This window comes from Hyperolius riggenbachi, chromosome 5, assembly GCF_040937935.1.
Source record: "Hyperolius riggenbachi isolate aHypRig1 chromosome 5, aHypRig1.pri, whole genome shotgun sequence".
NCBI lineage: Eukaryota > Metazoa > Chordata > Amphibia > Anura > Hyperoliidae > Hyperolius > Hyperolius riggenbachi.
In genome coordinates this window covers 300,125,278-300,139,125 of record NC_090650.1, presented here as the reverse complement: position 1 = coordinate 300,139,125, position 13,848 = coordinate 300,125,278, and positions in this window count along the sequence as shown.

Genomic DNA, 13,848 nt, shown 5'->3' with positions numbered 1-13,848 from the left:
CTAACCCATCACAGATGTTCATTGTTCATGTTACTTGGTTGGGGTCCGGGAGTGTTGCGTAGTCGTTTCCAATCCAGGATTGATTCATTTTAATTTGAGTCAGACGGTCTGCATTTTCTGTGGAGAGGCGGATACGCCGATCTGTGACAATGCCTCCGGCAGCACTGAAACAGCGTTGCGACATAACGCTGGCTGCCGGGCAAGCCAGCACCTCTATTGCGTACATTGCCAGTTTGTGCCAGGTGTCTAGCTTCGATACCCAATAGTTGAAGGGTGCTGTGCTGTCACAACAGCCTCCTTTAATGTTATTTAACATTATTTATATTCTTTGTATTAGTATATTCCAGTCCCCCTGCAAGATTTAGTTATTTAGCATTTCCCAACTGTAACTCCCTGCTCAACAGCCTTGTCTAGATGTTTCTGCAACAGTTGAGTTCAGTTAGTGAGGAGATCCTGCTGTGCTTGTAGTCGCATCATATTTTTACCTATGAATATGCTCTAAAAAACATCTTTGTATGCTTTCAACGCAAGTAAAGATACTACAGATTATACTTGGAGTCATTATTTCATCGAGTAAACTGCCTGTGGAGGTTTCTGAATCAGTGGGGAGTCATACTGCTATACAGACTGGGTCTTCTGGAGTATGCCTCACACATAAAGCGGGAATTCGAAACAGAACAGTAAAAATACGATATCTGCAAGAAGGTAATGGGATTTCCTGTCAACTCATCAGTAAAGGACTGATCTGCAATACAATAAAGGATTACCTAGCTACACATCAAACACAAATCTACAAAGAGTAAATAGACATTCAGCAAAAAAGTACAAGAATTGCCTGTTTGCCTTCCTACAGTGAATACAGTGAGTACAGACTGCTTCAGAAATTGTACATTTCTTCTGTTTGGGACTATTGCTATTAAGTTTAAAAAAAAAAAAAATAAAAAATAAAAAAAATCACCCAGTGATAAGATTTATAAGCATCATATCTGCAGCCATAGAGCATGTCTATTTCTGCGCATTCTATTAACATGGAAGATGAATTAATTCTCGGTCAAGATGATTCAGATAAACATGTTGTACTACCTGAGAGACCAAGGCGGTCAATACATCTTTCTCTAAAGGCAAGAGAGAGGTATGAAGCAGAAAGTGAAGGAATGTTTCATAGTCTGTCTGAATTGTGGATAAAAACGCTGCAACACATATCTGATATTGAGAAGACTGGCAGTAATGGAGAGCAATTAAACAATACACTTACAAGACTTAAGAAGACATATGAAAATTACAGGAAACTCTCTGAAAAATATTCTTCCTTTCTATCGCAAGTTAGTACAGAACAAGCGTCAAAAGAGTTGAATGACTTTACCACCGCTGATCAACAGAGACATGTTACGTTTATGGAAGCAAAGTTACAGTTAGAGAATAGGATAGCAAATTTGATCGAAACTACATCCTGTACCTCTATTTCTTCTAGACACTCAAAAAAACTGTCAGTGCAAGCAACCTCTCACAGATTTACTAGATCATGCAAATCGCTGCAGTCACTCTCCCAGAGGTCATCATTAAGCATTCAGTTAGTCAAAGCCCGTGCAGAAGCAGAGGCTGCGAAAGCACAATCTTATTGCTTTGAACAAGAATCGACTCTTAAAGCGGACGCAGCACGCAAACAGGCGGACGCAGCACGCAAACAGGCGGAAGCACAGGCAGAAGCAACACGTGTGCAGGCAGAAGCACAGGCAGAAGCAACACGTGTGCAGGCAGAAGCACAGGCAGAAGCAACACGTGTGCAGGCAGAAGCAACACGTGTGCAGGCAGAAGCACAGGCAGAAGCACAGGCAGAAGCAACACGTGTACAGGCAGAGACAGAGGCCCAGTTAGAACTTCTGCAAAAGAAAAGAGAAGAAGCAGCAGCTCTAGCAAGGTTAAAGGTCTTCGAACAAGCTGTGGAAGAGGAAGAAGGAATTAATTACCCTAACCTAAAGTCTGCTGATGATCCTGCTAAACGAACTTTGCAATTTGTTATGAACCAGAACAATGGATATACTCCCCTGCATACAGCTGAAGTCTCTACACCTACCTGTTCAGCAAGTAAGCAGCCAGAATGCATACCATTAAAACATGAATCTCAGCTTAACACTGTACCTTTGAAGGATTCTGCTATGCTGTCCAACACTACAAGTCCAAGAGAACAAATCTATACACCTTGTCAGACCTCAGCAAGATATAATCACAAAGAAATATCACAACCAATTGGAACAAATCTCATGAATCTCATAACACAGTCTTTTTCAAGCTCCCATGCTCCAAACATCATACAGATCAAACCCTCGCCTGGAGTAAACACATCTGCATCTCCATTCTCTACATCACCACTGGAACAGCACAAGCCACATACTGTCTGCAGTGGTGACGCATTTCCACGTACAGAAATAAAATCAGAAAAGTCTGAAATTGAAGAAGTTGGCAAGTATATGATTCGCCGAGAGCTTCTTAACTCTGGACTAACGAAATTTGATGATCAACCAGAAAACTACAGAGGTTGGCGAGCTACATTCAAGACTATAATCCAGAACCTGGAGATTGAACCTATAGGAGAACTTGACCTACTTATCAAATGGTTGGGACCGCAGTCATCAGAACAAGTTAAAAGACTGAAATCTGTTCATTGCGATGATCCAGCAACGGGTCTTAACATAGTTTGGGAGAGATTAGAGAGAGTTTATGGATGTTCTGAAGCTATTGAGCTTGCCTTATTCAAGAGACTTCGAAACTTCCCAAAACTGTCTAACAAGGACAACCACAAGTTTCAAGAATTAAGCGACCTTCTTCTTGAAGTAGAAAGAGCCAAGGCAGACCCACACCTTCCAGGTCTTGTCTACTTGGATACAGCTCATGGTGTAAACCCAATTGTACAGAAGTTGCCACCGAATATTCAGAGTGAATGGGCAAAGAAAGGATCTAAATATAAACAGGACTATAAAGTATCCTTTCCACCTTTTTCTTTTTTCTCCAAATTCATTAGAGACATAGCTACTGTAAAGAATGACCCAAGCTTTTTATTTTTTGATACTACAGTTCTTCCTTCAACACCTTTAAATTGCGATACTCAAGGCAAGTTTAAGGACTCACGGAACTCTATCTATGTCAAGAATACTGGAATCTTCTCAAGTTCTCAAGACTCTGATTTTAAATCACAGCAAGTCAAGGAAAATGATCCTAGGTATCAATGTTCTATTCATAACAAGCCACACCCTCTTAGAAATTGTCGTGTGTTTAAACAAATGCCCTTTGAAGAGCGCAAGTCTTTCCTCAGAGAACACGATATTTGTTATAGATGTTGTGCATCTACAGACCACTTTGCTAAAGACTGTAAAGTTCCTGTCAAATGTTTTGACTGCAACAGTGATAAACACATAACGGCTTATCATCCTAGTTCTCCCAAAGAAGTGCTTCAAACTGCTCAAGCCTCAAAGACCACACCAAGTTATGGCGGGGAGAGTACTGAGGAAATGACAGCATCTGTATCCACAAAATGTACTGAGGTATGTGAAGAAGGATTCCACAGAAAGTCATGCAGTAAAATATGTCTGGTCAAGGTATATCCAGAAGGACGACCACAGAGTGCAGTGAAGATGTATGCTATCCTTGACGACCAGAGCAATCGTTCATTAGCAAGTCCAGAATTCTTCAACGTGTTCAATATTCAAGGAGAAACCTGGCCCTATACTTTACGAACTTGCTCAGGCCTGGTTAAGATATCTGGAAGAAGAGCACATGGTTTTGTGGTAGCATCTGAGTATGGAAACACAGAATTTTCACTTCCAACACTTATCGAATGTGATCAGTTGCCAAACAAACGAGAAGAGATCCCTACACCAGAAGCGGCTCTTTATCATCCTCATATGAAACACATAGCCAGTTACATTCCACCGCTTGATGATGATGCAAAGATTCTCCTTCTTTTAGGCAGAGATATCCCAAGAGTCCATAAGGTGCGACAACAATGCAATGGACCAAATTATGCCCCTTATGCACAGAAATTAGATTTTGGATGGGTCATAATAGGAGATGTTTGCTTAAATACATTTCAAGAGTCTTATGATGTGTTCTCATGCAAGACCAGCATCAGAGAATCTGAATGCACCTTTCATTCACTTAAACATCCTTTTAACTTTCAAGTTCAGGAGAGTTTCAGTTTAAAGACTTCATGCGATCTACAAAAGCAAATCAGTTGTAAGAACAGTTCTCATCAAGACTTTAGTGACACTATATTCCAAATAACTCGTGATGACAATAAGACAGTTCCTTCCATTGAGGATAAAGAGTTCATAAACATCTTGAATAATGAATTCTTCAAGGATGAAACTAACAGTTGGGTAGCTCCTTTACCGTTTCGTTCACCAAGAATTAGGCTTCCAAATAACAAGAAACAAGTTATTTCTAGGCTAACTTCACTTAAAAAAATTCTGAAGAACAAACCCGATATGAATGATCACTTTATAAAGGCAATCACTAGCGATGATGGAAAGGTTCGCAAGGTGAAAGTGAAGACAGCAAGAAATGGTAGTGTTAAGACTTTGTTTAGACCCATCACGGAGACAGTCTTACTCCTGCCTTCAAATGAAGATGTCTTATCTACTCGATCCAAGGGAACAGCCTGATATGCCTTCGAGTCTACTGAGTTACATCCTTTCTCCAGTGATGGAAGATTCTTCAAAGATCTGCATTCAAGAATTAATGTTTATGTTTTATGTTTTCTCTCTTCTCTACAAGTCTTAATTATACTTATAGTTTTCAATGTTAAATTGTATTATATATAGTGGTATCTACCGATACCAAGCGGGGAGTGTGCTGTCACAACAGCCTCCTTTAATGTTATTTAACATTATTTATATTCTTTGTATTAGTATATTCCAGTCCCCCTGCAAGATTTAGTTATTTAGCATTTCCCAACTGTAACTCCCTGCTCAACAGCCTTGTCTAGATGTTTCTGCAACAGTTGAGTTCAGTTAGTGAGGAGATCCTGCTGTGCTTGTAGTCGCATCATATTTTTACCTATGAATATGCTCTAAAAAACATCTTTGTATGCTTTCAACGCAAGTAAAGATACTACAGATTATACTTGGAGTCATTATTTCATCGAGTAAACTGCCTGTGGAGGTTTCTGAATCAGTGGGGAGTCATACTGCTATACAGACTGGGTCTTCTGGAGTATGCCTCACACATAAAGCGGGAATTCGAAACAGAACAGGTGCAGATGGATTGTTCAACACAGCTATGCCATCTGACATGTAGTCCTTGACCATCTTCTCCAGGCGATCGGTGTTGGAGGTGGATCTGCACGCTTGCTGTTCTGTGTGCTGCTGCATGGGTGTCAGAAAATTTTCCCACTCCAAGGACACTGCCGATACCATTCCCTTTTGGGCACTAGCTGCGGCTTGTGTTGTTTGCTGCCCTCCTGGTCGTCCTGGGTTTACGGAAGTCAGTCTGTCGGCGAACAACTGGCTAGAGGAGGGGGAGGATGTCAATCTCCTCTTTAAAGTCTCCACAAGGGCCTGCTGGTATTCTTCCATTTTGACCTGTCGGACTCTTTCTTCAAGCAGTTTTGGAACATTGTGTTTGTACCGTGGATCCAGAAGGGTATAAACCCAGTAATTGGTGTTGTCCAGAATGCGCACAATGCGTGGGTCGCGTTCAATGCAGTCCTAGGCCAAAGAGGTCATAGCCTAGGGTCACAAAAACCTGTTTATTTGGGCTATTTCAATGGTAGTGATGGTGACGTACATAAATCTCAGCCATGGCCGTTAGCAACGTCTGAATTTCACGAAATGTCTCATGCAGGTAGAAGACATATTGTTAGACTTGGATTCCAAAGATGGGGTCCCTACATCTCTGCAAACCAGAGTTACAGGGGTCCAAAATTGGTAAAATCCCCCATAGGCTTTCATTGGGCCTCCTATTTACAGTTCCAAAATCTCACATCTTTTCAAAGAGCAATTGATCAGCAGTGGCAAATTTTCTAGCATTGTAGGGACCCTTAAGGGGGAACATTACTGGTGAGTTTCGGGCCCCTAGGCCAAAGAGGTCATAGCCTAGGGTCACAAAAACCTGTTTATTTGGGTTATTTCAATGGTAGTGATGGTGACGTACATAAATCTCAGCCATGGCCGTTAGCAACGTCTGAATTTCACGAAATGTCTCATGCAGGTAGAAGACATATTGTTAGACTTGGATTCCAAAGATGGGGTCCCTACATCTCTGCAAACCAGAGTTACAGGGGTCCAAAATTGGTAAAATCCCCCATAGACTTTCATTGCCTCCCTATTTCACTTTCCAAAATCTCACATCTTTTCAAAGGGCAATGGCTCAGCAGTACCAAATTTTCTAGCATTGTAGGGACCCTTAGGGGGATCATGACTGGTGAGTTTTGCCACTGCTGAGCCATTGCCCTTTGAAATGGTGTGAGATTTTGGAACGGTAAATAGTAGGCCCAATGAAAGCCTATGGGGGATTTTACCAATTTTGGACCCCTGTAACTCTGGTTTGCAGAGATGTAGGGACCCCATCTTTGGAATCCAAGTCTAACAATATGTCTTCTACCTGCATGAGACATTTCGTGAAATTCAGACGTTGCTAACGGCCATAGCTGAGATTTATGTACGTCACCATCACTACCATTGAAATAGCTCAAATAAACAGGTTTTTGTGACCCTAGGCTATGACCTCTTTGGCCTAGGGGCCCGAAACTCACCAGTCATGTTCCCCCTAAGGGTCCCTACAATGCTAGAAAATTTGGTACTGCTGAGCCATTGCCCTTTCAAAAGATGTGAGATTTTGGAAAGTGAAATAGGGAGGCAATGAAAGTCTATGGGGGATTTTACCAATTTTGGACCCCTGTAACTCTGGTTTGCAGAGATGTAGGGACCCCATCTTTGGAATCCAAGTCTAACAATATGTCTTCTACCTGCATGAGACATTTCGTGAAATTCAGACGTTGCTAACGGCCATGGCTGAGATTTATGTACGTCACCATCACTACCATTGAAATAGCCCAAATAAACAGGTTTTTGTGACCCTAGGCTATGACCTATTCGGCCTAGGACTGCATTGAACGCGACCCAGGCGTTGTGCGCATTCTGGACAACACCAATTACTGGGTTTATACCCTTCTGGATCCACGGTACAAACACAATGTTCCAAAACTGCTTGAAGAAAGAGTCCGACAGGTCAAAATGGAAGAATACCAGCAGGCCCTTGTGGAGACTTTAAAGAGGAGATTGACATCCTCCCCCTCCTCTAGCCAGTTGTACGCTGACAGACTGACTTCCGCAAACCCAGGACGACCAGGAGGGCAGCAAACAACACAAGCCGCAGCTAGTGCCCAAAAGGGAATGGTATCGGCAGTGTCCTTGGAGTGGGAAAATTTTCTGACACCCATGCAGCAGCACACAGAACAGCAAGCGTGCAGATCCACCTCCAACACTGATCGCCTGGAGAAGATGGTCAAGGACTACATGTCAGATGGCATAGCTGTGTTGAACAATCCATCTGCACCCTTCAACTATTGGGTATCGAAGCTAGACACCTGGCACAAACTAGCAATGTACGCAATAGAGGTGCTGGCTTGCCCGGCAGCCAGCGTTATGTCGGAACGCTGTTTTAGTGCTGCCGGAGGCATCGTCACAGATCGGCGTATCCGCCTCTCCACAGAAAATGCAGACCGTCTGACTCAAATTAAAATGAATCAATACTGGATTGGAAACGACTACGCAACACTCCCGGACCCCAACCAAGTAACATGAACAATGAACATCTGTGATGGGTTAGCGTTTCCGGTCCCTGTTTATTGAACCTCTCATCTGTATTAAATTTATGACTGCATGGCGACAAAACGCAAATTGCTATCCGCACGCTTCTTGTCCTCATGCAAGGCCTGGGTTGTTGTGTCTCAAAGCGTGGCCTTCTCCTCCTGCGCCACCCTCCTCCTGTTCCATCACGTGTGCTGCTGCTGGGTTAGCGTTACCAGTCCCTTTTCCTGGAACCTCTTATATGTATTACATTTATGACTGCATGCCGACAAAAAGCATGTTACCTGTGCAAAGAAAACAGACATTTCCCGCATTTAAAAGACAGTTTTCCCTTTGAAACTTTAAAATCGATTTTCTCAAAAACCATAAGCTCTTTTTGCTAAATTTTTTTTCCTCTTGTACCCACTCCCAAGGTGCACATACCCTGTAAATTTGGGGTATGTAGCATGTAAGGAGGCTTTACAAAGCACAAAAGTTCGGGTCCCCATTGACTTCCATTATGTTCGGAGTTCGGCTCGAACACCCGAACATCGTGGCCATGTTCGGCCTGTTCGGCCCGAACCCGAACATCTAGGTGTTCGCCCAACACTAGGTCAGTGTAGCTTAGTGTAGGCTGTGGAGGCAGCAGGGGCTAGTGTAGGTTGTGGGGTCAGCAGGGTCTAGTGTAGTTTGTGGGGTCAGCTGGGGTTAGTGTAGGTTGTGGGGTCAGCTGGGGTTAGTTTAGCTGGGCAGTGTAGTTTATATAGACAGCTTGGGGGAAAATGGATCATAAGACGCCCCTGCACTATACACGCACCAGGTCTCTTTTTTTTATTTTTTTTCCATAGTTTTTGTCCTCTGAAACTAGGTGCGTCTTATAGTCCGGAGCGTCTTATAGTCCGAAAAATACGGTACTCAAAATAATTTTGATAGTACCTTTTCACCTACTTTGGGGTACTTTTTCCATTGCAAAGTGATAAAAAGTAATTATAAATAGAAGATGAAAAATTATCACCTAGGAGAAAATTCAGGCGAAAAAGTGAATTGCATATGTGCCTTAGTGACTTTAGCAGAAGTGCTGGATAGAACAATCGGGGAAGAGGTTAGGTCTGACCATCACTGCTGCCATACTGATCTGTGGGTCTGAATGAATGGAGACAGGCAGGGGAGCACAGGTGGAGGAAGGTAACTCTAGTGGAAGAGGAAGAAAGAAGTCCAGGCCCCTTCTCCCCATGAGGCACCAAGGGGAGTTTGAATGCAGGAAGGTGGGACCTGTAAAAGTTTCACAGGGGCACCCTCAGTTACTCCCCTAGTTATAGTAATTTTTCTACAAAACTTAAGCTTTAAAAAAAAAAATTCTAATTGCTCAGCTATCACGCCAATCTTTCAAATTCAGTAGTCTACATACCTGTACACACATTAGAGAGAAGTCAGCCAAAATGGACAATAACGGCCTCTTTAACCGATGATTGTTCACCAATCTAGTGTGTGTACAGCATACATCCGAAGCCACTTAAAGATCCAACATCTTAACAACTCCGACATCCAAGCATGCCCAACAGCAATGTTATTTCCACTATACCCCACCTGCTCAGTTGTACGTCGATCATTGTCCCTTCCCCCCCATAGCTACAGATTAGATCACTAGCCTACAGGCTTGCAATGCATCTTTACAGTATTGCTCCCTGATTTGTCACCCAAGGGATTGTTTCCCAATCCCTAACTGAAAACAATCATTGCATGTGTGTACTTGAGTGACCTTAAAGGGACCCTGAGCAGGGTACTAAAATCAAAATCTTCACCTGGGGCTTCCTCCAGCCCCCCATAGCCTACGAGATCCCTGGGCATCCTCCGGGTCCCCTCCGTGGTCCTACTGGCGGCCACATTAGTTTGTTCAAAGTCACCTGCAACTGCTCATTTGCAGCCTGGCCATGCTCTTGGCCCGATCACGCACGCGTTGCATGTACTTCGAAAACTGCACTCGTGCAGGAGGCTTACGGCGATGCATGCATGATCGAGCCAGGAGCGCAGCTGGGCAGTGCATGCGCAGTTGCAGATGACTTCGGCCGAAGTTGCCACACTAACAAGGCTGCCAGCGGGACAACGGAGGGGACCCAGCGGACACTGAGGGACCTTGTGGGCTATGGTGGGCTGGAGGAAACCCCAGGTAAGTGCAGTTTTTTTATTTTAGTACTCTGCTCAGGGTCCCTTTAAGTCACACATTTGTAACAAGAATCCAGTCATAGATCTGGCCATCTCATTTACATACTCATTTTGGATAAGAGTAATTTTTTATATTCCTCTTGCTAAAATGGTGTGTATGTGTGTGTGTGTGTGTGTGTGTGCGTGTGTGTGTGTGTGTGTGTGTGTGTGTGTGTGTGTATAAGTAAGAGAAAAAGAGAGAGAGAGAGATGTGTGAACTTGTCAGATGATCAAACAAAGCTAGAATCACCTCCAGGGATAAAGTTTTCAAGGTTAAAACCCTCAAAAGAAGAAACAGCAGGGTGGTGGCCTTCAGTCTGTAGAATCTTAGAAAGGCAGAAGCATTTTTCATTGTGAAGAGATTAACAGTGTAAACGTCTTTCTGAAAGGACAAAATTCACCTCTATAAAATTATGTATGCATCTGAACGTGGAAATATAACACTCAGATTCTTCCCTCCTTTCCTGCACCCTCAAGGGGGAAGAAATGCTAATTTAATGGAATACTGGATATTATTATGGATCCTTACAGAATAAAATCTTGGTATTTTGGCATGTGCCTGTTTATGAAAAGCACACACTCTGCCTCATAATGTTTCCAAACCAAGTATTTTTACCACAGGAAAAGAAAATGTGTTCAGCCTAGTATTGTGCTTTTCCTTATAATTTCTTCCCAAGTAGAGAAAATTAGAGATAAACTAGGCACAAGGGAATCTTTTTGGAACTGCTATGGAGCTTTTTTTTACACCAAACATGGCACCAGTGGGAAGCAAGCAGGATGTGGAGAGTTGATAAGTGTCTCTTCATCAGATTGTACAGTGGTGTCACACTGTACAATATGATGAAGAGACACTTATTAACCCTCCACATCCTTGTAGGTTTCTGCAAAAATAAACAAAAAACAAAAACAAAGTGCCATACATTTAATGTTGCATATGGGAGCCTATCCATGCAAGGAGGGTGGCAAAGCATGATATTATATTAACCATTTCAGCCCGTGGGTTGTTTTCACCTTATGGATGAGAGGAATTTTCACATTTCAGTGCTTCTCCCATTTATTCCCCAATAACGTTATCACTACTTATCACAACAAAATGAAATTTTGAAATGAAAATAATTCTTAGCATAATGTACCACCCAAAAGAAAGCCTAATAGGGGTGGAAGAAACAAGGTATAGATCATGTGCATAAATATGAGACTTGTGTGACCATTTTGGCTAAAATAAATATTTGCTCATTACTAATGGGGTGGTTAAAAGTGTTTTTTTTTTGTTGTTTTTTGTTTGTTTGTTTTTTCCCTTCTTGCAAATAACTTAGGAAACAAAGAAAGTTTAAGTGAACTAGGTTTGACTTGTATTTAAAATTGTTACTCATAAGATTGTATTATATAAACACATTTGTATTCTTTATAAGTAGTATGAAGTCCCTGATCTTTATTTTAATACTCTGTTTTAGATTTACACAACTGGTTTCACTATATTTCTTTTTTTTGTCCTAACACCATAGACACAGTGTAATCCCCATTGATAACATGCACACTTTAAGCAAGTCTTCTATTACCTGATATCACACACAAGCTATCAGTAAAGTCAATTTTCAGGCCTCTTTCACAGTGGGACGGTGCATTTAATGCGACATTAAAGTCGCACAACGTGCCTCTAATGCAGCGCATGTAGGTTATAAAATTGGATGTTATTTTGTACTACGTTATGTGTCTCTTGGTGCGCCGTTTTCGTTGCATAATGATGGAATGAAAACAGCGCATGCGTTACTTTAAAAAACAAAAAAAACATTACTCAGCATGTGCAACACACATAACGCAGCAAATGTATTGCTAAACGCACAGCATGCAGCACTTCCTAAATATTGCTACACGTTACACACAATGCAGCGTGTGCACTGTGAATGTCGCACAGACTTTGCATTGCTGTGCGTTAGTCTGCGTTGGAACATTTTCTAACGTGCGACTTTCACGTCGCACTGTGAAAGAGGCCTCAAATTAACACGCCAAATGGCTGTGCAAATTCAACTAATTACCTTCAGTGTTAAAAGGTGAAATTGCTGGATCATTTTTCTTCCTTTTGCTGAGTTGTCTTCAGCACCATCCAACATTTGTAAACTTGTGCTTCACTGTAATAGAAATTATTTTAGCCCCCTTGCTTGCTTGGAGGCTGGCACTGCCAGAACAGATTAGCCAACTAATATGGGGCTCTGCCACCTCAACAACTCCCACTGCATATTTATAGTACAGTGTGTCAAGGACATGTCAAATATAAGGGGCTCTTCTCCAATGTAAAACTTTATTTTAAATAAAACCCAATAATATTATAATTATTAAAAATAATAAAAACAATATATTTCCTTCTCTTTTTCCATCTGTATACTGCTGTCTTATTTTTTGCAAATTTATGTCTTCTGACATTTTCAGACACAAACTTCTTTCTTCTCTCTTAAAAACTTTTTTTTTTTATGTTTATGTTTCTTGTTATTTATCTAACCTGTTCTCGTTTCTCCTAAAATCTCAATTGCAAAGCTACCTCCTGCACATCCACGCCTGTTGTTTTCCTGCAGCTCCATCACCATCCCAACCTTCACTGTAAATAGGTTAGGAATCAAAAATGACCTCTTATACCCGTTTGACTAGGAGTGAACATCTGGGGGTCACTTTATTATTACAAGGGCTTCCATATTCCACCATCACCCCCCCCCCCTCCTTACTTCACATGCATAGAGGTGACTGCCACCACTTTCCCAGTCAATAGGTGGGAATAAGCTCCTTTTCTTTGATCCTGAGGAAAACTACTGATCTCTTGTTGAAACATGTTGATCTAACACTATCTGTGGATATGGAGGGGCGCACCATTTGTTCCCAGATTTTGCCACCCTTTGCTGCTGCTAGCTACTGCGCTGCAAAATCTTAATATCTATAAGCAGGAAGAACGCAGGTTGGAATGCAAGGAAGTGGCATAGGAGTAGTGAGTGAGACACATGGAGGATGTGACTTCTCATTGAGGACCGGAACCCAGTCGCCAAAGCCGGAGTAATGCTACTTGCTGACGGCTGACTGGATCTTGGCATGCAGTTGCAAGCTCACCCTTGGAACTTTGTTACTTCATACCAGATGGACCGTGGGACTTATTGTTTTTAAGAGAGACATATGATTCTAATCAGAGAGTGGTATGTTTTTGCATCTAAGTACGTACCACCGAAGTCCAACACAATACTTTTATACATTGAAAATTGTTATTCAATCTACCGGAAATCCTGATATATGGGAACAGTTGTTTCTCTCAATGATAATACCATTTACAATGTACAGGGTCTTCTCAAAAATTAGCATATTGTGATAAAGTTCATTATTTTCTGTAATGTACTGATAAACATTAGACTTTCACATATTTTAGATTCAAATACACACAACTGAAGTAGTTCAAGCCTTTTATTGTTTTAATATTGATGATTTTGGCATACAGCTCATGAAAACCCAAATTTCCTATCTCAAAAAATTAGCATATTTCATCCGACCAATAAAAGAAAAGTGTTTTTAAAAACAAAAAAAGTCAACCTTCAAATAATTATGTTCAGTTATGGGGTTCAGGTCAGGAGAGTTGCCAAAATCATCAATATTAAAACAATAAAAGGCTTGAACTACTTCAGTTGTGTGTATTTGAATCTAAAATATATGAAAGTCTAATGTTTATAAATACATTACAGAAAATAATGAACTTTTTCACAATATGCTAATTTTTTGAGAAGATCCTGTATATTAGACAACCCAGAGTTGGAGCATTACTATAACCTATTTTATTCTTGCTAAAACTGGGCACTATTTTTTATCTCCTATTATCTACTTTTGCATATAA